Source organism: Zonotrichia albicollis, chromosome 5 (genome assembly GCF_047830755.1).
Source record: "Zonotrichia albicollis isolate bZonAlb1 chromosome 5, bZonAlb1.hap1, whole genome shotgun sequence".
In the NCBI taxonomy this organism is placed as follows: Eukaryota; Metazoa; Chordata; class Aves; order Passeriformes; family Passerellidae; genus Zonotrichia; species Zonotrichia albicollis.
The window spans coordinates 43,559,562-43,586,449 of NC_133823.1; the positions used below are offsets into that span (position 1 = coordinate 43,559,562).

The following is a 26,888-nucleotide window of genomic DNA, read 5'->3' on the forward strand; positions in this document are numbered from 1 at the left end:
ATACCAGGTCCAGCTCTCTGTCTCTCACCATGACTACATCTAGTGGTTTCAAAGGAAGGGGAGAAAATTCTACAGGAGACAGCTTATGAAATAAATGACCCATTAAAGATCACTTCCTTAGAAAGCAATGAAACTTTACAAGGGAAAGAAACTTTCTATCCAAGCTCACTCAGTTTATGGTTGCTTTTTTTACAGATAGGAATTAAGCTAATGGGTTATGCACTGTGTATTGCCTCATTCTTCATGTATCTGCTTAGCTAATTCCCCCCTAAATATTTTGTTATCCATAATAATTTTCCACGTATGCCTTAGATAATGAGATGCTATCATGTTATTTACAGCAGGACTTATTATTGCTTATCTTGGGCCCTTGGAATGATTACATGGATACATGAATATCAACAAAACTGACCTAACAAGCATGAGGCAATACTGAAAAAACCAACCAACCAACCAACACCAACAAACAAAAACAAACAAACAAGAAACAGCCTTTTAATGGCATTATAAAGTTAAATAGCAAAAAGGTGAGGCTTTTTATGGAAACATTTTTTTTCTAGAACTCTATCCTTGAATGATTTTACTCTTGGGTTTTATACTCTTCATTTTAATCTTTTTTTGCATATCTGCAGAGCAGAGAAGTCAGCTAGTCATGGCACTGTTCTGGGAAGGAAGTGGTTAATGTCCATGAAGAGGAGTAAGAAATGCTGTGTTCCCTTTATAAATGGGCATTTGGAGCTTGTATGGATCAAATAACCCACGTTTTGAGTCTGGAACAAACAATATGCACCCTGCAGAAGTGAACCATCCTCAGCTGTCACTGTGATGGGCTGGTGGCTCAAAAAGCTGCTGCTCATTTCCAATGTCTGTTTTTATCAGGCTGTTTTAACTGGTCACCAAACAAAGAAAAGGCAAAAGCATATAAGATCTTTTCTAGAGCAAAATCTTCATTTAGCTGAATGTTAATTTTATAATGCTGTCTAGCTATAGCAGAATAATTTGCTTTTGCTTCCTGCACACACATAGCACACACACAGCCAGGAAGGGACTCCACAAAACCTTCTCAGCTTCTTTGAACAAGTAAGAAAAGCTGTGTCACTGGGTGGCTTTTCTGCTTAACTAAGAGACTTCACACAACAAATAAGTGAAGTCAAGGACTTTGCATTACAAGGTCACTGTCCCTTGGTTTCAGCTGTATCAGCTACGTGAAACAAAAATGTTTTGTTCTACTTAGTCCTTTCCTTTGGGGAAATTTACCAAGTGTTGCCTTTACTCTTCAGTTTCTACTTAACCTTCTACTAATCACCTCAGCATTCCTAAATTTTGGGAAATCCATAGATCTGTCAAATCCAGACCTGAAACCAGTTCCAAGTTTTATAAATTTGATGTGAAAACATACGTAATACTTATTTTTAGAAGTAGCACACCCAGCTAACCTCACTGTTAGGACTATTCTGAGTTTTGTAAGCCATGTGGTTCAAATCCATTTACATGGGGTGAAGGCTGGATAGGTCGTGCCCACTTTCCTGCTGGGTGATTAGACAGCAGATTAGACAACTAACATAAGTGCGTAACACAGGAACTTCTAAGTAGCAAGAATTTTTTCTAAACAGTTAAACATCACCCCCTTTTACTTGCTTCTCAGTCAATAGACAATTTCACACACAAAGAACACCGTGCACTCAGGTTGGAAACCTATTTGGGAGGGTGATGGGGAAGAGATGGGTGCCTGCCTCAGGCATGAGCCTCAGGGCATGGCATCCTTCTGCTCTGTGCTGTCCTGCAATGCTAATGAGAATACCAAATATCATCCCACTTGTTACTTTGTAAAAAATATTCTTAAACCCGTGTATTCCCACCCAAGTGTTTTGCAACAGAAACTTCTCTTCCCATTGCTGTTTCCTCTGGACTGTAGCCTGGATATTAATTCACAGAAGTTGCAGTAGGAGAAAACTATGATTTTATTTCTCAAAGAAAATTTATTTTCTTAGCAGCAGATGAATTCTCACACTGAAATCATTCACACTGGAACTGTAGTCTCCTTCTGTGAAAAAGCATTGCTTTTCTTTCTTCCAAATCCTACCTGCCATCCTTCAGTAATTGGAATTTAATAAAAAGCTTAACAAAGCAAACCCTCTGTATCTCAAGAAAAACACCAATGTCAGTGTCAGTGAACGAAGTGGGCCCAGGCCCTGATGAACAGAGTCTGATGAAAGATGAGATCAAAATAAAGCACTTTATCCAAATAACCCCCAATTGGCATGAATTATCATCGTTACATTTGTGCAACATTTGATACATATGAGCAGATGGGAAAGAAATCCTCCCTTTTGCATGCTACAACTCAGTGTGCTTTGGGGCATTCACCAAAGTCAGCTGGAGCAGTTTTTGTTGTGCTGTGTTGGAAAGCTGTCCAGGACAGCCAGTGACCAGGTGTGTGTTAATTCAAAGTGCACAATAAATCTCTCAGCTCAGTGCATGTCACTGTGCTTGCAAATGCAGTGTGGGGATCGTGGCCCTTGGTAGCTCATGATGAATTTCCTGCTGTTATAAGCTCTCTGACAGTTTTGTCTGTGCTTTCTAGGACAATTTCCAAAAAAACTGAGTCAGAAAAAACAAAAAAAGAGCCGGGTTTCTGGAGAAGCCATCAGCTCCAGGGGAGTGGTTCATCATGGAACAGCAGGGTTTGGAGGTCAGTATTTTTTTCTCCTCTCTTTTAGTCCCTGGCTGTAAACTGACAACTTGTGTAAGAACAACTTGTAAACAAGGAGCTTGAATAAAAACTTCTTCTAGGCTGTTTGATCAGGAGTATGTTTGACGGGGATGTCTCTCTGATGTTGGGAGCAAAGAGAATTCAAAAAAGGCATGGTAAAGCTTAAAAAAATTAAAAAATGTTCTCATGCTACATTTCTTTTGATTCTTTGTTGCCTGGGTCACTGATCAGTATGTATTTTGTCTCTGTGGAAGTAAATTTCCAGTCTCTGATATCAGAGAAAACAGAAGTTAAATTGAAAACTACATCTACTCTTTAATTTTTTTATGATTCTTTTCACATAAATCACTTGCATTTAAGCTGCCAAAAATCTCTCCCAAAGATCTTTTTTTATTATTTGCTATAGCAACACATCAAGAAGGAAAATGTTTAGTTTACTGTGTACCTAAGTTATAAACTCACATTTTACAAATTCTCACATAATATGTAGTCATTATTTACTTAATTAACTCTAAGTTTTTTCCCTTCAAAAAGGCTGCTTTGTCTTCTGGAACAGGAGAGGGAGCAAGTCTGTAGGGTCCTTTACATATGTTCATCCAGGTAAAGTCCTGGACAGGAGTAGCACAACATGCCAGAGACATGTGGGCAATAAAGCCCAGAGCTCCTAATTCCTACATTTTCTTAGGCTCCTCAGGGTGTCCTTGGCACACATCCACACCCCAGATCATTTTTCCTTTTTCCCATGCCCACTGGCTTGTATGACCCTGAGATATTTACCCAGGTTGATTGTTTCACCAGTAAAGCACCTGCTCTTGTTCCAGTTAAGTCACCCGGCTCTGAGAAGGGCTGGAGTTCCACTAATTAACGCCACTAATAGCTCCAAAGTGACTTCCCAGCAGTAGGAAGACAAATATTATAAGCCTAAATTATTTTACAAGCAAAAATCCGAATATCCCTTCTATAAGTCTTTCAAATTTTGGCTATTTTGGTATTAACTTAGAACAATGTGGCATACTTCAACTATTTGGTGCATAGTCAAAATATTCTGTTCCAATTTTTGGCTTGAAAATAGGCAAAGAGTATGTAATAGCCATTTATATGTCTTGCTTCTGCTTCTTCTGAAATCCAAAGGGATATCTTCCCTTTGAATACAGTAGATTTTGAATTAAGGCTGCTTTAATAAAGCTGAGGACTGGACCTGGTCAGTACTGGAGATGGGAAAATGGAAGAAAAGCTCTTTTGGTCTTACACATCCATTTATTTCAATGAAAATGAATTCAAGGTACTAGCCAAAAGTTGCTTTACTCAAACACTATGTTTCAATATAGCTGTTTATCTAAATTTGAGAATGTTATGACTGGTTAATAAGTGTTTAGTTAAAAAAAAATGAAGATGTTCAGATTCTATATTTCTTTTCTAACCATAGATCTCATGAGGATTCTAACAGCAGTTTAAAGTTAATACAAATATTTCTTACTCCTTATGGCCCCTGAGTTCAAATTCAGTCTGTGCTCACTGCTGCTCTTCATGAATTAAATGCTCATAATTCCCTGTTCATTCTAGTGGAACCTTATAATCTAATGGAAGCCATTAAATTGAACAGTCCAGTCCCATTTAGCTGGCAGGCTCATCATAAAGGAAATACTGCAAACCAAATAATTAGATTAAATAATCAGACAGCTATAAGATTGTATATAGATTGCACTGTTTGAAGCCTATTTAAAAAGGTAGGACAACTTATGTCTCTTATATTCCATTATAAACCTCCAAATTTGCTGGATACATTTGCAAATTCCTGTTTGAAAATTGCTATGGAAAATTTCCATCAAGGCATTTCATCAGTGTTATCTACCTCTCAGAGTAAGGAGGGCACTTAAAAACCTGAGATTTTCCCCCATATTTAACATGTGTTGAGTCCAGCTTTTTCAGTCTTGTGTCTTCTGCTCTGGGGCTTCCCAGCAGCTCAGGGACTCTGGCATGCATCTCCAAGAGCAGAGCCATCCTTGACAAAAAGACGTGTAGGAATCTGAGGAGCCGAGTTCTCTGCAGTGTAGGTCTGCTGAGAGCTGTGAAAACTTACTGATTCTCACCACATGGAAACCACACTCCATCCTTAGTTGTTGCTGTCTTTTCTCAACCAAATGGTTCTGATTTCATTTGTGTATCTTCAGGGGCATGAGGGAGCTGCTGTATGAAACTCATAGCCTAAGAATTTTTGATACATAATAGCATGGTAAATTCATTAGTTCCCTTCCTGTATAGTTTGCTATAAAAGTGGATTATATAATTGCCAAGAAGAATAGCTCCAAGTACCTAAACAACATTTTTGCAATGAAGCCTGTAGCTGTAGCTCTGTGGTTTCTTCACAAGAACTCATTCAAAGTGAAGTAACATTTTGTCTTACCTGTCTTACCTGTAAATTCATTAGTTCCCTTCCTGTATAGTTTGCTATAAAAGTGGATTATATAATTGCCAAGAAGAATAGCTCCAAGTACCTAAACAACATTTTTGCAATGAAGCCTGTAGCTGTAGCTCTGTGGTTTCTTCACAAGAACTCATTCAAAGTGAAGTAACATTTTGTCTTACCTGTCTTCATGGTTAGATATTGCAAAGAGTACTTGTGCTGTGTACCTAGTGCAGGTAGTTGTTTTTTCTATTTGTAACAGAGCATGAGATTGTCTTCCAAAATGCTCTTGGGGCAGAGTCACAGCTTCTCTTCACTAAAGCATGCCTGAAACTCCCACATCTGCAGGTTTCTACACAGGCACTTCTGATTCATATGGCAATACCGTCGAGCTGTAATTGGCACATGCACTTATAAAGGGAAAACTATGACCACATCCATCTAGAAATAAGCCCTGACTTTTTAAAACATTACACTGAATCATTAGGAGATGCTATGCTATCTTTCTCAGGAAAACCACCTGAATGGCTCATCACTCAGAATAAAATGATCCACAAGGAAGTGGCCTTTGGTTTGCAAATGCAGGCAAAATGCTGACACAAGTGGAAAGGAAACAATTGCCCCAGTGGGAAGCATGTGGGTGCCATGCAGAGTGCTTTTGTGACCCACACAGTGGGGCAGCCTGCAGCAGACCAAGCAAGTATTCTTCTGCCCTTGAAAACAGGAAAAAAGTTACATGGCAAAAAAGTCATACAGCTCCCTAGTCCAAGAAAATTCAGTCATAAAGGCCTATGTGTTTAGCAGTAAGAAAATCAGGGCTGCAAAAAAAAAAAAAATTGCTTTTAAAGGAAGTTAAAGATGCAATACTAATATAACTAAAGATATCAGCTGTAATGAATCATTGGACTTCTTCGTTATTTGACTGACTTGATCCATTTTATCTTGAAATGTTTTTATAAAATGCACACTGATCAATTTAATTGGGGCACGACTTTCACTGAAAGAAGAAATTTGTGTCAGTGTGCAAGTGACAGTAATATATTCCTGCCAATAAGAGTGAAGAATAACATTAGAGAATGCAGAAGAACAAAGTGCTCCTTTCTTAGGACATAAGCCAAGACGTAAGCACTGAGGAATGGTTTGATGTCATAATGGAAGGTAAACACCGCACTGACAATATCAGGGTCAAAAAAGTGCACAATGAAATACAGAGATGAGAGTACATTTGAGACTAAGAAGGAATATGTCTCTGATAATCTTTCTCTCTCTTTTTCTTTTGTCCTTCATGTTACTCAGAAACAGTTTTTTGTTATTCAAAATCAGAATCAGGCTCCTACTACAGAAACGTTACTGGTTTCTTTCCTATCTCAAACATTAGAAATATTTTTCTGATTTAGGGTGACATACCTCCTGGATAATCAGTGATGATGGTTTCAATCTTGATTCTTATCTCTCCCAAGTGGCAAAGGGTAAAAGTGGACATGGAGGTGCCATATCAGTGTGACCCAGACTTGCTCCTGGGCATGAGGCTCCTCCATGGGGTCACCAAGCAGCATCAGCTGGTGCTCCTGGTACAGACTGAGGGCCTTGTGGGACACTGGATTTTCTTTAATGTTATCTTTTATTAATTGAGTCATCTGCAAAGGTTTGTGGATATTTATACACGCAGAGAGATGGGACAGGAGACTGGAACCATCCAACTACCAGCAAATTCAACTTCACATTCAAACCAGGCCTGTCAGCAAGAAACTCTTGTTCAGAAACACACATATGCCCAGACTGCTACCATTAGATATTGTTCTCACAGGATCAGTCATGAACTCTGCAATAATAATGGGCAACACTGTCTTTTTCTGTACCTCTGCAGATGTGAGTGGACAGAACCAACAAGAACTATGTGAAATTGAAAAACTCCTGGAGAATAAGGGGTCTCATGGGCAGCATAGGTGAAAAGCTTTCACGACAGGTGCAAAAAAAGGTCAGTTGTGAAGAATGCCAACAAATTGAGACATACAGCATTTGATAAACCTACACCTCACACGTGTAAACCTCTGCATAAATGGTAACTGGCTCATCTTCATAACACTCTAGCAAGCTTCCATCTTCCTTTGTAAGATAGAAACTTGAAACAAGTAGATGAATTCCCAGTATGATGGATCAGTGGTATAACCAGGACCAGAATGCAACAATTCCCATTTCCCTGTTTAAAACAAAACAGAGCACACAATTGGTTGGGCTTTCCATCTTTCCAAATTTGATCAAAGTCCATCTGAGCCCTATCCAAGAGGACCACATTGCACTCAGTGGAATTTGTTTCACTCACAAACAGGATCACCTCTTATTTGTGTTTGTCTTATATAGAACCATAAAATGCTTTTTGATTATTTGTTTCATTGATTTTTTAACTTCTGTTTTGTTTAAAGATCTTTACCAATCTACCACAGTGCTTTCCCTTCTTGCACAAAGACCAGCTCTCTCACGTACTGATATTTTGCAAGTACAACTCTTTAGCTGTTTCTAGGAGATATTCACTGCAGTATCTCTTAAAAACAGATTTGTTTAATTAAGAACTCAAAGTGTCACATTTCCATACCACTGCAATTACCAGGTAACAGTGTTTTTACTTTTAAAATACCATTTCCAAGTATATCATCTCACTCTGTGACTTGTAATTCTTCTGGATAAACATGTTTGAGATCTGTGATGGTCTCCCTGGTGATGGTTGCCATAGTGCTTCACAGGATTTTATTTCTGCTCATTCCTCAAAAGCAGGACTGTGGCTCTCTGTGGGAGGCCCAGAGTTGCACTAGTCTCAGATTTTATTGTCTTTGCTATTCTGCCCCCAATAGGGAATAAACTACTCACACATGCCACTGTCATCTTTACCCTAAACCACCAATTCTGTTCAAAATGCACATCACAAATTATTCTCCTCCTTTTCTTAGCACCTTATTACATCTTATTTCCCTGGTTTCTACTTAGTTTTCATCTCAAGCAGAGATTATTCTCTATTTAAAATTTCAAACTACATTTTATAATATCATAAAAAATACACCAAGTTTTAATAATTTCAGCTATGCTTAAATATACTTTAAAATAATTTCAAATAGGAAATAGTAAAACTAGTGTGATGCTAGTGACTCCAAATGCTATGCTGCCCCAGGAGCAAATACACCTGCCTTGGGCCAGTTCAGCCTTACTCACATTGAGAAATACCTTACTCAAACACCATCCCCTTTTTTTTTGGATGCTAGTGTATTTGAAGAAGTAGATAATTTCCACTACCTTTGCTTTATGTTAAAAGGCACTTTCAGCAGTTTCTTGTCTAAACAAGTCAAAGCTGAAGGATCGTCTCATAAAATAAGCACAGAATCTGGTTCAATGCAGTTTTGAAGTCAATGGTTCAGACTGGGATTTCTAAAGGGCATATATACAAAACTTTGTCACAATGGAACCTCTCCTCATGGTAGCTAGAAAAGTCCTTTTCAATTAATAAGCACTGAGAAATATATATATATACATATTATTATATAAAATAGTCATTATTTTCTCTCTTCTGCAGGATTTGCATCTTCTTAATGATTAAGGAACAAAGAAAAATAGATGAACTCTCCTAAAGCCCAATTTAATTTTTGAGATTTATTTAACCTGACTACAACTTGGCACAAAATACTCAAGAAAAGTGCAGGATGTGATTGAAGGTGATCAAAAAGGAAAAAGCTCTCCGAGAAGCATGGGCACAAGGCAGTGCCCTTCCAAACTGCCACACAGCTGCTCAGGCAGCTGGCATTATAACACCACTGGCTCTGTGGCCCTAGAGCCAGCCCCAAGGAAAGCAGGTCACATGAGTAACAATGCTTGCCCACACAGGATTGTGGACCCATCCTTCTGTAGGATCTGCAGCATGGTGTGGCAGGATGGAGATGATGGAAAGGCCACAGCAGAAATGCAAAATGGCTTTCTCCAGACCATGAAGATTTAAATTGGAGGCATTGTCCTGTTCCTTGACAAATAACTTAAGAAGATTTTCCAGCTTGTAATGCAGTGACAAAATGTGTTTTGGGGAAGAGTAATAATCCATCTTACAATTAGTGTCCATTCTAATGGACACTAGCAAGCTCACCTCCCTGGGCTTGCTCAGCCATAGCAGCGGACAAAGGGTCCAATTTTTGCCCATTCATGTTTCTTGATGGTAGACAGACCTGTCTACCTGAATGGAGACTGGTTGCAGAAACTGTGGAAATTTTAAATTTAGGTCATCTTTATCCAGTGCAATACTTCTCCTTTCTGAACATTAACAAAGCTGTAAGTGCTGAATAATAAGAGGAGATAAAATTCACCTGTCTGGAGTGGGTGTAAGGGATGACATGCCCTGTTAGGCTGTTAGAGTTGATGAAGAGCTGCTCCAGGTCCTGTTCTGCTTCATGGCCAGGATCACAGGCTCACAAGTTCCAGCTGTGAACACCTGATGGTCACTTTTAACTGGGGAAAATTGTACCAGTCACCAAGCATACCATGTTTGTCAAACCTGTCTACACAGCACAGAGCTGTGCCTAGGAGGCAAAGCAGCTGAGTAGGAAGTTCCATCAGGGTACTGTTCAGCCTGGGATAATACACCTTGTTCAATAACAGGACAAACTGGGACATCTGTACATAGCCCTGTGCTGCAACAGGAACATTCCCTGGTCTTCACCAGGGCAGAACTTAAACAAAAAAGAAAACACAGTGAAGATAAATCAATAATAAAACAATGTTACCTTTTCATAAGGATGTCAGATGATGTTCATCTATTCCAGGTAAAAATAGAAACTCTCTCATAATTACCTAGATTTTCTGGTTCACATATCTAGCGCAGTCTAAACTTGCATCATTCAATGCTAACCTTTCCAGAGACTCTAAAGCCTGCCTTATAAACACATCATAGCAGATTTACTGTTGAACCAACCATATTATGTGTGTCTCTTAGAAACACCCAATAAAAAAATTATAAATACTTCAAAGAGGTTTTAAGTAGTGATGAAATAAATGGACCCAGGGCATTGGAAAGATCTAGATATGGTGCAGGCAGGGAACAGCCAAGTTTCCTCACATACTTATGTCTCTAAGGCCTGACCTGCAGCAGCCATTTTTCTCAAGGGCTGGTTCCTTTCCTTTCACCATGGCAGATGCCTGCATGTGCCAGCAACTGTCCCCAAAACATCATTCCCAGAATGAATGATGGCCAGCCATCAAAAAGGATCAGGGATGTGGCAAGGCCTGGATAAATGAAATATATACATATGTGCATATACATACCCACCTATGCACACATACTGGGCTAGCCTCAGGGCTTTTAATAGCTGAGAGAGAAAGACACTTGGTGGAACAGGCACAGACAGTGGAAAGGACCCAGTGCCAAAATCAAGTGTGTGCTATGAAAGCAGGGCAAACAGCAGCTAAGAGCAGCAAGAAATGGGACATCTGTGGCCTCCCAAGAGGACAGACACATTCAGACACTTGATGGAATAAATTAAATGGTCAGTGGTATCAGATGGCAATACTATCTACAGGGTATAACAGCACTTAACCTGTGGTGCCACCTGGGTATTGCTGAAAAAACCCCAGCACATACAAGTGGCAGACTGCTCAGGTGGAGCTGCACTCCGAGGGATCAATAGGGGAATGAAAATAAGGTCAGTTAGCCTTGCCTCAAAATCAGAGAAGCAGCAAACAAACAGGCTAAAATTTTTAGGTGTTGCAGCCAAGCTAGGGAGAATGAAGACTTCTTTGCAAAAAAATCTCCTCTTCTTGGTATCCCATTTTTCTTGCTCATGTTAATGCAGTTGAACGTTCTTTAAACTTGAAATAATTTCCTTCATCCAGCTTTCCTCTCTCCCCAATCTTGTTCTTGGCCTGGCAGAATTAAGGATTTAAATTAATTAAAAACATACTTGTCTGAGTCAAAGCTCTTTTATACAATGCATTAAGAAGAAATACTACACCTTGTTATACTCATTTCAAGTTAAAGAGATTTTACCTTTACGGCTACACAGATTTTCCCTGTTGAGAAGACCAATTTTCTGTGATTACAGGGATATCTTCAGTGCACAATTGTCATCAAATTTCTTTCATTCCTCCTTCAGGAAAAGACCTTGATCTTTCTGACTCTCCTCTTATTTCAGTGAATAATTTGAAAATGCAAACAACACTTGCTTGTTTTTCAAACTATTTACATTCTTCCCTTTCAAACCTTTTGTCCCTGTCCAATAGGATTTCTACATACTCACAATTCCTGAGATATTTCCTCTATATCTGCCTTTCCAGACTGAATTGGGTTTGGGGGGTTTTATGAACTTCTACATATATTCCTAGCAATACTGGCTTCACTGTCTCTGCTTACTGATCTTATCACAAGCCATTTACTGTTTCCATTTTATCCTTCAATTAGAGCCTTCTTCAAACCCATTCTTTCATATTCCTTCCCTAGGTTGTATAAAAGAGAGGTCTTTAATCTCCCCTTTCCTCTAATTGAAGCTGTCCTTCCCAGCATGTTTTCCACTGCAATGCTCTGGTTTTCATTAAGCAATGACAGCAATACTCGAGTTGCTGTTGCTTTCTCTTTAATGTGGTTTTGCAAGAAAAATAACAACTTCTTGTCTTTTTACAGAACATGGAAAGAAAGTTTTAATTTATTAGTCTCATATAATAAAGAATTGCAGTAGTGATGCCACCTGAGAGCAGGGATAAGGAAAAAAAAATCTTCTAAGCCCCAAACAGGCAATGTATTACCAAGAATTGCTGCCTGATTAGGCACTGAAACATCAATACCTTCTACTGTAAATGGAATGACTGCAGGTCAACCCTGCTAGGTAAAAAACATGAAAAGGATTTGGGAATAAAATGAAGAAAGCTTTCTTGAGGCATATAATTGTTCTATCCAGGGGCACAGTGCACTTAGTCACAAAATCCTGGTCCAGGTCTGCATAGCTGGAGGAGCTGAGGCAAGCAAGTCCTAGCAGTGTTAACTGAGGGGAGATGTTCATCATTCAGACTTTCTTCTCCACTGGAAAATCACTGACTAGCAGCCACAGACAGATCAGATTAAAATAAGACAAGTAGTGGTTGTTTCCATAAGCAGGAGATCTTAGGCTACAGCAATCAGCAGAGCTCTGCTATTACCCACCAGCACAAAGCTCACACTTTCTCATACAGCTCTCACAAGCAGAGAGCAAGGAAACAGAGCAAGTTCCTAGCCTGCCTTGCCTCAGATGTGCAAGATTGTCAGTGCTTTTGTGCTGTGCCCTGTCTTAGGATCACACTTGCAGACTGCTAGGTTTGCTCTGAGACAAGTGATGAAAATGAAGACATACTCCATATGTGCTGTAAATCACATACAGCTGTTGGAGTAGGAAAATACCTGCTTTTCTCATAGTTTGTTTTTAGTTAAAAAGAAAAAGCAATTACTGTTTCTGACTGAGAAGGGCAAAGAAGGCAAGGAGGAGAAATGAAAAGCAACTAAAAGCTTCTCAAGATATTTTCTCCTGTTTGTTCTTGCCTCCTTCCAGGATGAGATTTCAAAGCCAGAGCTTAAAGATCAGTTTGAGTTGGAAGCATAGTGTGTCTATGTTCAATCCTTAGTCAAGCTCAGGATTACAGTCAAATGTGACAAACAAAACCAGCTGTTTCTGAATTCTATGACTCCAAGCAACTGCAAAAGCTTCAGGGTATCTGTGAGGTGTTTCCCAGGCCAACACAGGTGAGAACAGAGTATTTCTGACTACTACGACACATCATGGAAACCAGATTACAGGTCCTTCAGATAACAAGGGCTTTCAGGCATGTAAAGGATTAACCATCGACCCAGGTATTATTCCTATTACCAATTTCCTTGCAGGTCTATAAATACATAGATTTTTCAGTTTTAAAAAGTGATGAGTGAGTAACCTGTCAACCAAAAAAAGAGTCTGCCAGCTCCAATGGCCAGTGAGAGGCCATTTCTCCACAAATGCCCTTCTTATCAGGGTATGTGCTCAGACAAGGGGTGTTTGTCTGGGATAAAACCTGGGAGTGGGAACTCAGATTGGCTCTCAAATGCCACACATCATGGATTCAGGTTGTGTCTACTTTGGTATGTCAGTGGCTCTGACCAAAATAAGGACAGTGTTGTACTGTGTTCAGGCATCTATAGTGGATGCTAAAATCCAGATGAGCCAGAAGTCACATCTCAGCATAATTCACTCCCAAAATTTACTGGGGCTGTTGCTACTTCTGTCATGGGCAGTTCAGGAGCCAGCTGACCACAGCATCCTTCCTTGTGACCTCCTCCTCTTCAGTTCCTCCTAACTTGCACTCCAATGTATAACAGCACATCTAATGAGACATCAGCCGAAGACTTTGGAATGAATAAAGCTGATTGAAATTCAGAATTTCTTTATTATTAAGGAGGTTCTGATATTGCAAGTTAATTCTTGCTGTCAATTAGAATTTGAAACAAAGTATGTTTGTCATATATTTAAAGTATTTTGAATATTTTCTTTTGGACTGTGTAAGTTTTTAATATTAATTATATTTATCCAATTTTTTAATCTGAATGATAACTTTCTACCTTTAAATGATTAAAACTCTTAAATATTTAGAAAATTAAAACTTTTAGAAAGAGTGCAATTTCTAAATGGTAAATACAAAAGTTACATTTGGGAAATTGAGAAAAGAAAGTCCACCATTATTGGAATATCTGACTGACTTATTTTAAAGTGATATTTCATATAACAAGCATCAAAAAAACAAACAAGCAAACAAACTAAAAAAACCAAATCCACAAGAAAGTCTAATTATGAAGCAGCCTTTTCTAATTGCTAAATGTAGTGACACAAATTTTTTGTTCCCCTTCAGAGAGAGTGTTGATGATGTGTTCCTGTGAGTAGGTCCCCTTGAAACATGATTTGGAAACAGGGACACTAATAGAAAAGGCTTTTACAGAAAGAGTGTTGGTCTGAGGAGGATTTCAAGGTTCTGAACTTCCTGCTCCAGTTCTTGATTCAGCTTTTTCTAAGGGTTTGTTGTTTTTTTTTTTCACATTTGGCAGGCAGCTCCTGCCTGGGTTTTTTCATGGTTGTGTCCATTGACTTCTGAAAGAGAAAAGAGACCAAGTAGAGCAAGACCAGCAGTTCCTTTCTTTAAAACAAGTGGCCACCATAGGAAGTCTCAAATGTAGTATTGGTCACCAAATTCTTGTAAATAAAGCTCTTCACTGTTCATTGTGCACTGTGCATTGACAAGTAACAGGTTTAAGTCATGCTGGATGGTAAGTGCTGCACAAGGATTATTTTAGTTACAAAACCTGATCATTCTGGTTTGTGTCTGGAAGTTCCTCAAAGAAAAGACAAACCACTTTGCCTTTTGTTCCCAGTCACCACTACTTTATCACAATGTATCCAGATCACTATTTCAGACACTAAACAATTTTGTGGACTTTAAATGCTTTGTAATGCACTGTGATTGAAAAAAAAAAGTGCTTGGTTTGGTTTTGTTTTCTTTTCCTTCTAAGTTATTGCTATGATTTAATCTAAAGATATTCATTAGCATTTTTCTTGATTGTTATAATTTAAGAGTATTATAAACTGTGGAATGATGAAATTTAAATAAACCAGCTTATGTTAGCCATTCTCTAGCCTTTAAGAACAGACCAGATTTCAAACACCTGAGTAATTAAGCCAATGGCAGTTTTACTAAGGAACTTCACTTTTGACTGCTTCATTCTTCAGCCTTCAATTTTGCTCAAGCTTAAGCAGCCATTCCGTGTTCACAAAAAATTGTCGCAATACCCTCTCTCTTGCTTAGTGTAACCTGTATAAACTGCTGCACTTTCTAACCACAGCAAAGAATCCCTGAGCCTGGGATGTGACTCTTCCTCCCTGTTCCCATAAGCAGTGCCCTGCACTGGAAACCTTTCCCTGAGACAAAGTCTGTTTGCTCTGTCATCACTGGCATTTGGGCTGTGCAGCCTTCACATGACCATCAGCTTTGCCTACTGTCCTCTCATTTTCTGCTGGAGTCATTTTCCTTCTCAGCCTGGGCTCCACTGGAGAGATGGTAGCCAGGAAAAGAAAGCCTCTTACTAGGTTTCTGCAAATATGAAAATTAAATAAGAACATGGTGAATAATGAAAATTTAAGGTTGAATCAGTGAGCAAACAATGCAGTGCAGGAAGCAGGCAGAGAGCAAGGGGGGCTGCTAACAGCTTGGCAGTGGTTGTTTCCTCTGCATTGACCAAGAAAAGGTCCTTTTCCAGGAGGAAACTGAAATGGCATTGCAGCTGGGATGGGAGGTGTTCATTGAGAAGAGTCCAAAGGACACTCTGTGATTTTTCTTGAGTTTCTGTACCAGAGGGCAATCAAGTGATGGTTAATTGGAAGTGTAGATTAGTGCACACCACATACAGCATGTTACAGGACACCAGGCATAATTTCAGTGCTAAGCCACAGTTCATGTGCTGGGACACTTTTATTTCCAGAAGCCTAAATTTGGACTTTCAAACGCTCCTTAGCTTTTCAGCGGTCACCAAGAGTTTGTTGGTGCTTGTGACTGAAGGCAGGATAAGGCTAAACAGAGTGGATCAAGCTTTTTTTATTTGCAGGGATGCATTTTCTGATGCAAGTGGCCTCAAGCACCACTCTTAGCTTTACCATGAACTATCTTTTTTTTTAGTGTTGCATAGCATGCTTTTGGTTCCTTCAGACAGTCATTAGAGATATTTTACAGCTTTCAGTGTCATCATGACTGTCCATTTTGTCCCAGTGCTTTGATGTTAGAGTCCTAAACTTTGTTCATGAGGGAAAAAAAAGCAAACGAAAGACCCAAGAAAAAAATCACAAGAGTATAGCTGTATCCAGCTGATATCTTTGGATCCTGCTCCTCGTGACAGCTGCTTGACTGCATAAAAATATACTCCAGGCTTTGGTGAACAAACATACCACACCTAGCATAGCTGAAATAAGAACTCCTCCTTCCTTTCCACTTTGTTTTCCTTGCAGAACACAGAAACCATCCTCCTTTGTACACCAGCAACTGCAGTCCACAGCTGAGCTCTCATGAAAACCTTCAGATGCCTGGTCAGGGCTATGTGAAGAGTTTCAGAGTCAGGAGACCCAAATGGTTGGGTCGCAAGGTGCACTGTAAAAAGGTTGTATATCATATACACTGTATTATACACTCTACACTACTTTGTTACTTCTTTTCCAGCCAAAGATGTCAAAGATGTCAAATAAGCCCATTTTTAAACACTCATCTGTTCTCCATGTGAAAAGTGCATCTACCACATCACATCACAAATTCAAAAATAACTTTGTATACGTTTTTGTTCTTACTGCACCATGTGTTTGATTTTTGAACTAAAACACCCACCTCATCAAGTTATTTTTTGGGCTATATGTGCTGACATGTGCTGAAGTGAGAAGCATCCTCTGTTTATTCAGTCATACTCAGATCCTTATACCTCATTTGTAGCAAGCCATAAAACACAGGCTGAAGCATGAAAATGTTGCAACAGGGATGTCATTGTTTGGTATCACCTTCAAATCAACTTTTAGCTATTTCTCATCTTCCCTTTGCTACTCAGAGTAACAATTTCAGGGCTATGCTTGGGTCTTGACAATCTGCTCTGTGTTTTGCTTTCTCCCAGTTTAGTGAATTTATCATATCTCCTGCGCTTACTGTTGCTTTTCCATACAAGAACCTGAACATCATTTATACATTTTTACTGAATTTTTTTCTGAAGTTGAACTCTTTCTCTGTCATGGGATCAGGAAAGTAATGCTTGATTTTCAAAAACAGCTGGATAAAAGAAATACTCAAATTAAAAAGAAATACTCAAATTAAAAAGAAAAATCTATCTAGCAAAATAAAATCTTGCCATCTCAAAATGAAGCTGAGGAGTAATCTCAGTGCCTATATAATGGATAGTCATACACAGGAAACAGACACCATTTCTCTATTAAAATAGACTGATGTTATTTTCAGAGTTCTAGAATATATTTTCATTATTTAGATGGAGAAGGATGGCTAACATGTAGTGTATGTTTTTCCTTAAGAAACATGTACTACCAGGAAACGAAAACACAAGACAAAAGATGATTTTCCCTCTAGTTGTATTATACACATGTTGAAATTAAGAATAACCCAGGTAACACAACATCCCACACAGAGAAAGGCTGGGCTTTAGCTATTTATGTTTATTTGACTCCTAATTGGTAGGGTGCTGGTGAATTGGAGAAGCTGGCATTTGAATATCCCATTTGTTCTCCTTTCTCTGACAATGAACAAGTAAAAATAAATATAGAAGAATTCACCATAAAAAAACACTAAGAAAATTAGTTCAGCAAGGTTGTTTTATTTGTGATAGGATAATTTGATTAAGGACAATTAAATTTTAATGCCCATTTAAGTCAAGTAATGCAGTCTACCAGCTGTTATCAGAATGAGTGATAGCCAGTGCCAAAGTATCATTTATCACCACATTTTCCCTTGTGAGGAGCCTGAGAAACTGGGAGTGCAATCCTTAAATTAAATAGCTGTTTAAAAGGCAATCTCAGATTAGGTAAACTGCATGTACGTAGTTTTGCTCTCAGAGTGGGTCTGCTGGTTTTTACAGGACTGCTCACATACATCTTGCTTTGCAAGAACGAGCCCCGTCCCCACTTCTCTGTATCAGACCAAAAACCAGACCTCTGTAGCAGAAGAATGTGACAAACCAGCCATTACAACTTCTTACCATCATAGCCCAAATTTAGTTGTACTTCCCCAAGCATGATGGTCCAATGCCAAGCTTTCCTTGGTAGATCCCCTGGAAAGAAGAAGAAAGGGAAGAACAAAGACACAGCCTCCTCCTACAAAGAGCTTGGGAGACACAGTTTGGCTATTTCTGCTGCTGATGGGGCTTTGGCTGGGTAGGATAACCCCTTCTCCTACTGGGCAATAGGATTTTCCTACTCCACTGCTGCCCCACATATCTTGGCCCATCTTCCAATGCAGTCTGGGCTCAGTCCCATGGGGCTGAGGTGGTTTTGCTGCAGCTCCCACCCTTCTAATGCCAAAGACAGCTGCCTGCCCACACCTCCAGTGTCTTCATATCAAAGTGGATCTCACTGACCCAAAACCTGTAGTACAGGGCAGCCAGGCCTTTTTGGTCAGTGTAACACAAAGATCCAGATGTGTCAGTGTTATTATGCTTGTCCATATTATCAATCTGTGCATCCCTGTCAATTTGGACACGTGCTGGACCTACTGGATTAACTGTCTGTGTGTAGCACAGCAGCAGCTTTGCTGTGTCCTACTTCTGGAGCAGCCATGCATGCATAGTCTGGTTACCGGACATATTAATCATATCTGGAGGTGGCCATTTTATTTGCTTTTTAAATAAGACAGCTGATCACAGATGGATTATCTTTATCCTTGTGCATAATAGCATGACCTTTCTGGACTGCTATCCAAATATTTAGTCCTTTTTTTGGCACACAGTCATTTCCTGCGCTTCAAACAAAGAGATTATTAAAGACAAACACATTTGAGGTGAATGCTCAAGTAAGAGTAAACTCATCATTCTCTTCAGTGAACAAACACAGTGGAAACCTGACAAGAGCAAAAACTGTTGTAGTCTGCAATGCATTCATTACTGACTGAACATATGCTGCAATTGTTGCTACCATTTATCACTGCCTGGTGGCAAAGCAAGATCCATGACTAAGCAGTGCTGGTGATCTCACAGTGCCCTTCTCTTTCCACACTCACAGCCTCCTTACAGCTGTCAAAATTTCAAGCTCTCACATCATATAGGTTTGAAAACCTGGAGTGTACTTGGGAAGTTAAAAAGCCTGAGATATTTGCAGGCCTTCTCAGCTCATACCAGGTCACTCTGTCCAGTGGGTGCTCTTTCCACAGTCCCATTTGATAACGCCATTATTAAATGTAGAATTGCAAATGCACAACAGTACTGAACAACCCATTCTGACATTGAAGTAAAGAACTATTTCAAGAATATTCTTTCAAAGGTGACTTAGGTCCTTAGATCTCTTTAGATTGAACAGTTGCTAAAAGATTTTGTTGGTTCTGCAGATGTGAACCCCTTGCAAATGCATCATTTAATAAGAAACTTTTCCATTCAGTCTAAGACAGATGGTATGCTGAAAGGAGCTGTGTTCAGTCTAGCCTAATGACACAAATTAAATGGCAATTATTTTCTTCTGTGCTTTTCCAATGTTTCAATGTATTTGAAGCTGTCACTGTATTTGCTGATTCTCTTTACTGTATGATAAGAAATCTCTCAGAGGTGCAGTGTAATTCAGGCTGCATATAGCAGTGGCAAAAATCTAAGACACATTGAGAAACTAGAAATGAAAGAAGTGTTCCATTTCTGCTGATGAAAGTTTAGCAGGTGAAAAACCCAGACATTTCAGAGGAAATGGGATACTGCTTTTCAATGTGTTCTTTACCAAGCAAAGACTGAAAAATTGTTTGCTTTCACAAAGGTCATTGGTGTTCAGATCATGAAGCAGGGCACTAGCAGAAGAGCTTCAAAAGTAAAGAGAAGCTAAAGCCAAATTGCTCACAGAAATAAAAGCAAAGCAAAACCTGGAGTCTGGAAAACTTTAGGCAAAACTAGATACAACAAAAAAAGGGAAAGAGTCTTATGAGATGTACAGCAATGCAACTAAGACAGAAATACTTTTGTGAAAAATAGCTTATAGTTGAGGGAAGACAGGATGATACAATATTCACCACACAGTTCACTGTTAGAGTGGTAAAAGTGGGATCAGTTATCTTGAGATTTCTTCCACTTCATGGAACTTTGAATTCTGTCAGAAAATTTAATAAGACTTGTATATTGACAAGAAAGCAACATTTCAGTTCCAGTATCAAGATGTCAAGAGAAGGAGATTTGTTTCCTAGAGGTGTACTGGGCAAGTCAAGAACATGTAGAAGATAACAGGTGAGGAGGAGACTGCATCTCCACAGCAGAGTTAGAGGGTGAGGAAAGGAGCAGATGATGACTTTGCTGACTCCTTAGGCATGTGGCAAACACAGAGCCAGGCTGGAGAGGAGAGTGCAGATGGGGAAGGTGGGAGGTTTGCAGACATTGAGTGTAGCTGTGGGTGTGGGGGAAAGGTGAGAAAGCTGCAAAGATCAAGATGAAGAGGGCAGAGATGAAATTCGGAATAAGAAAGGAATCTGGTTCTGTTGATTTCCTTGGGGTGACTGTACTGACAAAAGATATTTCTCTGTCCCCACATGACCTTTGTAACTTATCCCAAACCCACCTTCAGAATGTCATCATACCTTTGAAAATGTATTAAGTGTGGTCCAGTTTTAAAGTGTCTGTTTCCAGGGGTAAATTTTGTATGATTGCAGGGGTTTTTCCCCCTTGAATGAATGCATTGATGCTCTATATCTTTCTGTTTGTCATCCACAACTTTGCATATGTGAGAAACCACAAACGTTTTCCTTCGGGAGGGAAAATCAGTCAAGTTTGTATTAGCTGCAGTAAAAAACAAGGGAAAAAAAGGAAAAAAAAAGAAAGAAAGGGCAGTTTACCAATAATTAGACAAAAAACCAGATTTTATTCCAACTTAAAAATCAGGCAACCCTTCAAAGGCAGGCAACCCTTCAAACTGAATTATGCAGAAGGGCTTCTGCTCACACAGAAATCACTCTGTAGAGCACAGAGAACAGCTTATAATGAAGGCTCATGAACCATGAGTGTGCCATGGTTGTCCCACAGACCCATGGTGGTCTAAAGCAGCCCCAGGAGCCGGTCATTCATCACACTGAATTCCAGGTTGCTTGCCTGACCTGGCAGCCATCACCCCTGTTATGTCCTCTTTTTCCTCTAGGGCTGCTCAGCCTCACACATCCAGTGTCAAAGCTCCATGAGGGTGGATGCTACAGCCCTTCAAAGGGAAGCCCAAGGGAAGTCAGCAAGGTGCACCTCACCACAGGTAAGGGCAGAATGCTAAGCAGTGATACACTCTGCCTCCTCACAGATATGCTGGCACAGTCACAGAACTCTCTCCAAAGTGACTGCCACAGTCAGACCATGTAGATCAAGAAGTAACTTATTTTTACTGGCCAAATATTATACCCTCTGTCATCAGGGTCATCACCTTCATACCTTGTGTCACCTTTCTCCTCCGACACTGCCTCTTAAAATCGCATTGCAGCTGAAGTTACCTTTAGGTTGGAAGTTACAGTGAAGTTAGAACTATGACAGTGATTCATATATGGGCAATATTGCCCCCCAGTATTTATTTATTTGAAGTAAATCATAAAACTGCATTTCTTCAGACAAATGTTTCTTTAAAAAATGCAACATATCAATTTTTCTCACATTAAAAAAACTCCCATATCACTGTTTCTGTTTCTAGCATAATCTGTCATTCTTTTATTTGCTATCATCATATAACAGCACACTTTCTGGTATAGCATCATTTTGTGTACAAATGTTCTATGTCAACATCCCCTGAAAGAAACATTTTTTAATTTGGCATGCAAGTTACTTCAAAGCTATCACAATGTCACATCAACAGACTACTGAAGATCCAGCAAAAATTATAATATCATGCAATTAACTCTGCTTTCTTTCATCCTGTTGTGACCACAAAGTAAAAATGGCCTAAATGAGAACAGAATAAAGAAAGATGAGCAATTTCTGAAGTAGAAAAATTTATCAGGACAATAATTTAGAGCTAAATGTGAGAACAATATGTAGCAAACACAGTGAAAGTTGAGTTTTTTCAGAGCCTTGCAAAACCTTAGGAGGGAGCAGCTTTCAAGAGCAGACAGTGGAATGTGCATAAAGGAATCTTTCTTTCTTGAATAAATATTTCTCGATAAATATTTATATGAGGAAAAATCAGAAATCAGACAAAGCACAGTGCAGAGGGTTTTCATCATTGTTAGAGTGGTGCAGATTTTTCTAGGAAGGTAAAATGCCATTGGAATATGGTATCATTACTATGTATATGGAGTATGGACTTAATATTAACTGATTTCAGCTGGAGCCAAACTGGAGCAGTGCTGATACTGTGGTATTTTCCAGAAATAGAAGACAACATTACCAATTTAAAGACAGCACTGACTGTCACAAAACCTGGCTGCAGCCCTCAGCTTTGCCATTGAAATCAGTCTTGGACACAAGAAAATTATTCATAACTCCTTTGTGCTGGAATTCTTTCTACTAGCTGGCAGTGCACTGCTGGCCTCCCTTCCAGGGTTCTTGGTAACTTGGTACTAGACCAAAGAGGCCTTGCAATAAAGTATTTTGCAAATTTTTAGAATTTGATGCACTCAAATTCTAGTGAAAAATTGATATAATTTTTTATTTGCTTCATCCAGGTTTGTTCAAAATCTCTGTACTACAAATTATTTGATCCCTTCTCCTTTCTTTCCTCTCTTCAAATTAGTACAAAACTAATTTTGGTGACATTGCCTTCAGTGGAAATAGAATTAGAAACTTTCATGGAAAATGCTGGCTGTATTGTGGATACATTGGAAACTACCATGAAAAATTATTCTTGGAGGACATAGGAAGTAGAAAGTGCTACTGATTGTAAAAATCATGCAATTTTTAAGCTGTGTGGTTACTTCTGATAGCAAGGAGAGATTCTTTCAGAGACCTAATGGATGCTGTCAAACTCTATGTTTAAATATTTGATGTCATTTAACTGCCTAAGAGTGTCCCATTCCAGGTTGTCTGGATTTCAAGGCACATGAAATCTGATCAGACATGGGCTGCATATAACAGTAGGCTCCTAACAGAGCAGTCAATACATGGCACAGATGTCAGCCTCCCCTTGAGGGATCTCTCTTCAGGAATAATTGTCTGGTGGTGTTACTGGTCAGAAAGAAGAGAAGCCTTAAGTGATTTCAGGTTTTCTGATGAGTGAACACACACACAGAGCTTGAATTAAATAGGGATTGTTCATATTGTGACCACTACTTTAGACCCAACCTTTAAATAGCAAGTTGCTTGAACTGAGAAGTCTGGTGGTTTGGTTTACAGCAGAGAACAAACCCTAAAGTGATATAAACTGCTACTACTGTAGGAAGATGGTAATTTATAGTATCTGAAGGCCTGTAGAAAACAGTCAAGATAATTTCCCAATAATATTCTATCATTTTCAGGGACTCCAAAGGCTGGAAACTTTGACAATATAATTTCAAGTATGTGAGTGGGTTTACAAGCCTTTTTTCCCTGTCTCCTGCTCTCAAGAGTGTTTAGCAAGTTTGATATCATGATGCACCACTTGAAAAAATAAGTACAAAACTAATCACCCCTGCCTGCAGCACTTAGCAGCCACATCTCCTACCTCACCATTTTTCCCCCTGAAATTTACACAGAAACATAGGAAGACTAAATTATTCTTTTTTAATAGGAAAACCCAGTATGATTATTAAAGCAATAAATTCTCCCCTTGCAAAAATCACCAGAATTTCAGACTCAGATGTGTTAATTAGTAAAATAAAACTCATCTTGCATCATGCTGAAACTCTAATAGAAACCAAACTATCCCTCACTTCAGCTTCATTGATTTTTGCTTTGTTAACAAAGGAGTCAATCTTGATAGCACATATATGATTAATAGACAAAAATAGTTTGCCTGCTGGAGAATATTGGTAGGGATAGAGATGTCACAAAGAGGAATTTTCTTAAAGATAGACAATAGAAAGCCAATAACCATTACAGTTCCACTTATTCCTTTCTCCTCTAAGGCTTTAGTGTGTTTTCCTGCAATGTATTGTCTGATTCCTCAGGTACAAAATTGCTGACAGTAATGTGCACTAATCTTAAAAAATACAGGCCCATTAAAGGCACTGAGCTTCAGTTATTGCTTTCTGAAAGCTTCCTCTGCACTTCTGCACTAATCTGGTTGTAGAAAGAAATCTTCTCATAAATGAGAACAACCTCATTGCTTTGACAAACTGCACCAACATTTCAAAAACAATCAGTGCTCTATATTGCAAAAGGGTAACAATGCACTGCTCTGGAGGACTGATAATGGCATGAGTGAGAAGAGATGTAAAATTCTCTGCTGGGCTGAATCAATGTGTTCTTAGAGAACTCAGGCTCCCTTATGAAATGTAAACTTATTTTCTGTTTATCACAGTACTGCCTCTTCTGTACTGGCAAAATGAAAAACAAGGTAAGTGGCCAAATTAAAGAGAAGGCAGCCTTGGACTCCACAAGTCCATTGTCTTCCCTTCTGTATCACCATATTATCTGTACCATAATAGTTTTGCTTATTTATCTTGCAAGCACTTTTTAAGAGGAACAGGCCTGGCAGTGGTCCACACCTCTTGTACAAGCTTCTGGGTGTACCTGATCACAGGCTTTTTCTTGCATGTGGCAGGATAAACCAGGTACCTACACAGCCCAAAGCACACACACAGCCCTAAGCACATCTGCACAGTGGTGGGTGCACCCACAAACTCACTCATTGTGCTCTGAGTGTATCAGGCTAGTGGCTGTTCTTGAATTGTTTGAGAGTCATTGCAATGGCTTCTTGCCAAATGCAAAGATTTCAAAGGTTTGATGCAGAGTCTGATCTGCCCTCTCAACCCATCACAATGGTAAGTAAAACAGAAAGCAACAGTGACAATATTTAATGGAATAAAACTTAAAATAGTTTTGAAAGACAGTGAAAAGGACAAAAATGCAATTTCATATTTTGGCTTGTTACTTTCATCTACTTGCTGTTTACTTTCAGCATTAAATGCAAAGCACAACACTGCGATGCTATCCAGTAAAAAAATATTCAAGAACCATCAGGACACAATCCTGTGCAATGTGTTCTAGGATGACCCTTCTTGAGCAGGGAGGTGATCCAATGTAATTTCTTTCAACCTTGCTCATTTTGGGGTTCTGTGAAAGAAGAGAAAAAATAAAGCTTGTAGACACCTGTGTATGAAGCTGTTAGAACCAAAACAGAAAGACCATTTACCATGTAGTTTTAGGTGTGATAAGAAAACAGTGGTGTGTCATTATAGGAAGTTCTGCCGATTGTAACTAGACAGCAAGTAATTCCAAAGGAATATATAATTCAGGGATTTTCAGGGTATGTACAATGCTATGTGAAGATCTAAAAGCCCTTTTTCCCTGTGTTGTAATTAGGACAGCTGCTTTGCACTTTACAGTTAATTGCAAATCACCATCAGCCATTGAAGGTGTGTCGGTTTTCTCTACAGCAAAGTGCATTATGCCAGGCAGAGGCTGTCTACATTAGAGACAGGAGTGGAAAACCCTGTGTGTGTTGCTGGCTATGTGGTCTGAGATAACCCACTTTGCTGCCTGAGCAGTTACTCGTGTGTGGCACATTTTGATCCTTGGGCAGAAGTTGTATTAGAACTACAGCCAAGAAAAAGAAGGTAAAATAGCTGCAGGATGCTTATGAACATAACACTTTTCAGGTAAGCTTTTGTGAGGAAAAGACCACACACACAGAGCAGCCCTTGAAGTATAACAGCTTTCCTTTTTTCTCCTGCTATAAAAGAAAGAAAAGGCTGTTTGTAAATCCTCAGATGCTTCTCAGCTAAGCCAGTTATTAGCAGCACAGGTTCTCATTTGAGTCCCTGGAACCCTCTGACACTTAACAGACTGTTCTCTTGAAGATTTTTGTGCTTTGCTCATAGGTGCAACTCCTAGAGCTGCTACATGTCGATCTGACTTAAATCTATCCCTAACTGAGGCCATTTTCACTGATGCACAGGCTGCTGAAGGAAAACAAAAGATGCTTCTCAAGAGAGACAAAATCTAGTCTGTTTTGGTTTTTTTCTCAACAGCTCCCTCCAGTAATTTTGCTACAATTCTTCTTTGACCTGTGTGCAGAAAGAGTGGTGGACTCTGTCTAAAGAGAATGTACTGCCTGGAAAACCTGAGCCAAGATAGCAGTATTTCACACAGAGCCTGTGGCCAAGGCCAGGGAGCTACAGAAAACTAGAAATGGTTTGAAATCACTGTGATCACTGCTTCCTTTTTCCAAGTTAAAAAAAAAAATATGAGAAAAGAAATTATGGCAAAAATCATCTGATTTGGCTGTTTGACCTCCAACCAAAGTTGGATGGAGAATTTCACCCAGTAACAGCAGCACATTCTCTGCAGCAAGTTGCAAGCCTCCTGTATGAGCTGAAGTCTCTGCTTACAAAACTGAAAGCTGAAGTACATCAGCTAAAATCCAACATCTCATGTAAAAGTAAGTTTAGGCTTCTCTCTGGAAGACCCTGAATAAATGTGCTTTAAAGACACAGCTTTGGAACAGCAGTATTTGAATACCTTCCCTAAGCATAAACTTCCTTCCAGAAAGAAGCTGGTACTGCAGGAGTAATGGTTGTTTCTGCTTCCTCTCATGCTGTCTCAGAACACATCAGGCACACATTTTCCTGAACCACCACCCTTGTGCATTTGCACATAATTATACACAGCTGTACTCAGCCTTTTTGGAAAGTGCAGATTTCCATGCAGACCTGAGGAAAGACAGCCAAAATTGAAATATGGAAGGGAAGTCAAGGAAAAATAACCACAAACATTTCTCAGTTCAAGCACAGTTGTCTTCCTAGCATTATCTCAATTTTTCAAAGTAGTTGCATATGAACAAAAGCATCCATATCCCAGCTGACCAGTATCTACAGTTACTGTGCCTTATTAAACATTTATGGAGGAGCAGGTTCCAAGAAGACTGAGCTGAACACAGGAGGAGCATTTTCATCTAAGGTTACCTCAGAGTCCAGATGTCATTCAGCTTGCTC

At 39.3% G+C, this 26,888-nt stretch overlaps 1 long non-coding RNA gene across 1 annotated transcript in view; it reads right to left on the reverse strand.

Moving 5' to 3' along the window:
• Nucleotides 1-21,530: 21,530 nt before the first annotated feature.
• The window catches only part of LOC113459642 (uncharacterized), a 77,309-nt gene continuing 71,951 nt past the window's right edge, over nucleotides 21,531-26,888 (reverse strand). The window contains exon 4 of the long non-coding RNA XR_012580283.1: nucleotides 21,531-25,008. This is a non-coding gene — a long non-coding RNA (uncharacterized LOC113459642). The remainder of the gene's footprint in view (nucleotides 25,009-26,888) is intronic.